Source organism: Cynara cardunculus, assembly GCF_001531365.2.
Source record: "Cynara cardunculus var. scolymus isolate 2C chromosome LG 8, CcrdV1, whole genome shotgun sequence".
NCBI classification, from domain to species: Eukaryota; Viridiplantae; Streptophyta; class Magnoliopsida; order Asterales; family Asteraceae; genus Cynara; species Cynara cardunculus.
Genome location: NC_037535.1, coordinates 16,086,808 through 16,092,552, shown reverse-complemented (window position 1 = coordinate 16,092,552; position 5,745 = coordinate 16,086,808).

Here is a 5,745-nt window from a genome sequence, read left to right as displayed (position 1 = left end):
AATCAAGAAAAATATTATATGAAACAATTTTATAATATTAAACAATTTCATGAAACAAAATCATTAAGTTAAGCAATGAAATCGACGAATGATTTAAGTTTGAATGTTTGTAAAAATCATTTGCAAACCTTTCAAAGGTTGCAAATCATGCAACCCCATCACAACCGTTGATCTTCCACGATTTTAGGGGTTTAAATTTTTATTTTTTTTAATCATAAGAGTATTGTTGGTTTTTTTATATTTTTGGTTTTTTTAATTTAATATTAAATTCCATTATTACAGGGAGGGGTTACGGTTATTATCAATTAATATATATTTTATTTTTGATGATGATTTTCCTCATTTGATTTACTTTAATGATCATTTTTTTTTTTTTGGATTGATGTAAGCGTACGAATTTATATTCATATGAAACCTTTGGTTGTATATTTACTTGAACTATTTTGTTCTTGGTATTTTTTTTTAATTTTGTAAAATCATTTATTTTATTTTAGAGTTGTTTTGTAGAGAGTTGATGGTTACGGTTTCACATGTGAATGCGTTTGTGAATATCGTTTTTTTTTAATAATTTATGCATGAAGTTAACGTAAGTATTGTGAATCAGTCTAAATATGAAAGAATTCATATGTGATTATTAGACTACTACGTACATGAAATCATCATTCACAATACATTAAATCATAATCCATATATGAAATCATAGTTCACGATAAATTAAATTATACTTCATATGAAAACTGTTTACAATTTGAATATATATGTATGAATATACAAAATTATAAAAGGGTCAAAGATATCAATTTTCATAATGAGAAGTACATTATAATTTGCATGAATCTTTTTCCAAAATCTTTTTTCACAAAATCTTTTTGCAAAAACTCTTTTACAAACTTTGGGAAAGGGTCTCTACGTTTTGAGATAAAAGTAATATGTGCGTAAGGCATACCGAACATGACATTGAGCAGGTTTAATCAGTTTGTTTCTTTTTTTTTTTTATCAATTTACATAATCAAATTTATATTATAATTGTGATAGTTGACGTGGAGACTTTATTGTCCCCTACCCTTTTGGTATTGGCACCAACTCAAATTGTTCAATAGGAGATGGGTTTGACATTCACTGCAACACTTCTTTAGACCCTCCAAAAGGCCTTTGTTAGAGAAACGGAGTACAGCTCGATTAAACATATATTTGATTCCATACTCTGTATCTCGAATATCGTGGCTACAAGTTCATCCGGTGTATTTGCAAATTATACAAATAGGTCGTACACCTTCTAAAACTGTTTTGATATAAAGTTAATTAATACATACAAGTTTTTACTTTGGAATCGAAAGATAATAAAATTTACCACATATATATAGAAATGATCAAATGAGTTAATAAAATTATCAGTAAAAAATGTATTTTAATAATCATATAAATGTTATAAGATGTTAGATGGCGGCCATAACAACTTTAGAGTTTTATGTTATTCATCAAACTAGAGTTGTATTGTAATGTATTTGCCTATTTGGGTACTGGGAAAAGGGTTACTATAATTAGGGTTTAATGCATTATGCTATGAAAAATTGATAAATGCTCTTTTGCATTTTAGATATCAATGAGTGCAAAGATGTGAAGAAGTTTCCATGTTACGGAACTTTTGCTAATACTCCAGGGAATTACACATGCAAATGCAAACGAGGATATTCTGATGATGCTAAGATTCACGATGGTTGTCGACATAAACCATTCCAACTGCTTCTATTGTCCTCTGGTAATCCCTATGTTTCCTGAGACTTAAAAACATACCAAGATTTCTACATAATAAACACCAGCACCAACGTAAATCGTGCACATATCTTTTTGCTACTTGCCTTAGACAGATTTCATGTACTTTATATTTACTCTAAAAACTGATATTAATCGATTAAAAGGATTAGAATTTAGACACTTTGACAAAAGATAATAATATTAACAGATTGTAGTTTTTTAGTTATTGGAATACCTCAACATATATATTAGGGTTTTCTATAAATATAGAAATAGATGGTGTTAGTGTTTTAACAAGTTAACAAATCAATGCTTATCTGCAATAGCTTGAAAAAATGACTGTTTAAATACAACAACTTGTGTCTCGTTAATTAGTGAGGACGCAGTTGTGAATTGGTACTCACTTGTCTTAGTTTGCTTGGCTCAAATAATTTTTCATTTTCTTGTTCAATCTGCATATCACTTAAACAGAAGTAAAGATAGTCTACCATAATTATAGGTATAAGGCTCGGATATATCGCGATACTGATTGAATTATCAGCGTTGTACTTCACTGCCAAGAAATGAAAGCTAGTTAAGATAAGAAGGTTTCTTTGAGCAAAATGGTGTTGTGCTATTGGAAAATAAAAACATAGGGTGGTACCATTGGTGTTGGTTCAATGAAAATTTTCCGAGTTATAGAGCTAGAAGAAATGACTGATAATTTTGCAGAAGATAGGAGTCTTGGGAGAGGAGGTAATGGCATCGTATATAAGGGAATTTCACCAGATAAACGTGTTGTTGCAATTAAGAAGTCCCAAAGATTGGATCAAGGACAGAGGAAGAAATTTATAAATGAAATGGTAATCCTTACTCAAATTAATCACCAAAACGTGGTGCAACTTTTGGGATGTTGTTTGGAAACTGATGTCTCATTACTAGTCTTTGAATTTATTTCCAATGACACTCCATACCATCTTCTACATAATAGAAAGAATGGCTCACGGAGATTGTCATGGGACAATCGTTTTAGGATAGCACATGAATCGGCTAGTGCCCTTGCTTATCTTCACACAGATGCTAGAATGTCCATCATACATAGAGATGTGAAGTCTACCAACATCTTGTTGGATGATAGTTACACTGCAAAAATTGCAGATTTCGGTTGGTCTAGTTAACTTAGTCCAATGTGTCTTAAAAAGTTATCGTTGCCGCATAATTTTTTGGTCGATTCACTCTTTATTTGCAAGCAATTTATTTTATAAAAGATATATATAAATATGTACATACACACACATATAGCCATAAATAATTTTGATAGATGGTAAATATTTGAGAAGTAAAGAAGTGATCATAGTGCTTCATATGGTCAATATCGGATTTGAGTGGTCAAGAAATTGCGGCTATGCGAAAAATAAAGGGGGTAGTTTCATAATTTTTGTAAATAGACGGCAAACAGGTTCATATGTGAACTCGTGTGATTTACATATGAACTATATGTTCATATGTGAACCGGTGTAATTTACATATAAACTATTTTAACTAATTCACATATGAATATTTGTCTCCCATATGAACTAAGTAACTGATTCACATATAAACCCGTTTGATTCACATATGAACTATATATTAACCCGTTTGCCACCTATTTGTAGAAGTTATGAAACTACCCTCTATCTTTTGCATACTCATGTAAGGAATTATCTGATGCTTCACAGTCAAAGATGCAAATGTTGACCAGATGAAGGGTTATGATCACTTCTTTACTTCTTAGATAATTACAACTTCTCAAAACCTTTCCCTTTATATATATATATATATATATATATATATATACACACATATTAGTGGTGTATCCGTGTGATGTAACGCAGATGAACCATAATTCTGAACATTAGTTTAGTCTTGAATCATAAGTTTGTGTGATTATTTTAAAAGTTAACTAATATATGAAGTTAAAAGTAAATACAGTATATTAACAATATCGAATGAAAAAATATGGGTTTTTAAACCCATAACCCAAAAGAAAGACCAAAAGTAGAATAAACATTTCTTTACCGAAAGATGAAATCTAATACGTGGACCACTTAAATCTTGGGTATTCTCAAATCTTGAGATTTTGATGATCCCAAGTTGCTATTGAGATGATTGTATAGGAAAAAAATGGATTTTATCTTAAAAGAGTAGAGAATGGCTTATAAAACTAAAAGTAGGTTTGTTATTGAGTTGTAATTTATCAACAAAATTTGTTTATAATATATTGTTTTGTGTTTATATAATTATTTCCACTCATTTCCTTTTGTTGTATTTGGTTTAGTTATCAATTAACAAAATATATTTCAAATTAACTTGCATAATTTATAAAAAATACTTTGTCATCACCGAACAACGCATGTACGATACCACACACTAATAAAATGTAAGAACCCAACTCATTAATTAGCACCAGAACAAAACTAATTGAATGACTATCGAATTTAGCATAGCGAAAGAGAAAGAATGCAAGATAGGTACAATTTTTGACATAAGATTTTATAACTACACACTAAAATAGAACTTGATTTTATGACAGTTATACAGAATTATAAATCTAAAGTGTTATTATACTTTATTAGAACAGTTGAACTGTCCTAATGACCACTTTCGTAGTAATGACATTTCTATTAGACTATGATGTAATTATCAAAATTAAAAAAGAGCAAAAGTTTAATTACATTGGTGGGAAGTAATAGTGTGAAATTGTTGTAATAAACAACCCCTTTCATAATCTATAAAATATTTTAACCTCCGACATATGTTAACGCATACGTAATAATTATACCCTTCAGAATATTATTTTATTATGTCCAACGGTTCATCATCAACGACATCATAGATTCAATATGGTTGCCTTCCAAAATACACGGTAGGCTTACAAGTTATACTCGGCAAGCTTCGACTTGACTCAAGTCGAGTAAGACATCTACTATTTAGTAATCCACAAATAATCAAAGAAAGATAATATTAATTTCCATAGTTAGATTTCTCAAACATATTTGCACCTATAGTCATTACAACAAAATTGGGTTTATAAGACACTCTCAATAGACCGTTTTATAGGACTAAATTTTTAGGACCAAAATATAAACCGTCTTATCTAAAGGTGTTCTAATAAGTTTATATGATGCTTTTAGGCGTCTTCACAAGTTTTTTAGGACATTATTAATACAAAGTGCCGCATTAGTAACTTTATATGACACTTTTGAGAAAGTGTCCTATAAACTCAAGTTTTTATAGGACATTTGTTTTTAGGACAGTGACGGGTGTCGAGTCCGGCAAATAATAAAATTTATAAAAATAAGCCTATTACCTCTAAAACACAACTTGTGATAGCGATAAGTAGGGTCGTCTCCTCAGGGACTCGGTATTAACCGTAAATCCAAGACGTAATCTCGTACAAATTCATTTATAATAAAACAATATATATAAAAGGGGGGGGGGGTTGGATGATTTATAAACAGCCTAAAAATGCAAAATAAATTGAGAATTTAAACAATAATGAAAACGARACTAGTAATGAGCATCAATCAACTAATCATTTGGATTACATATCATCGACTCGTTCAAATAAATACTTTCTCGATAGAATTCAGTTTGGCGTGAACATTARACAYGCGTCAATGCCCCATTTGTTACAAAAGCACGACTAGTGTAAAACGCTTTAACAGCTAATCTCTAATTAGCTAATCTAGTCTAGTCAAGGACTTAGAGTTCAATTGCTAATCGCATTAGGACCAACAAATACCAAACCTAACCAACAATCGGACGCCGATTATTTGGGTTAGATTGTACAACCTTACGACACTTGCAACTAACACACAYGYMTCAATTGGRTATCGCTTGCTACTCCAAGAAACMTAAGAACAATTACGTATTCAAAAATTCCTCTAGCATAACGAGTTCAAATCAGAAAAAKCAAGGGATCCAACTCACAAATTCCAACTTAAAATGTACAGGACTGAAATTCAAAGA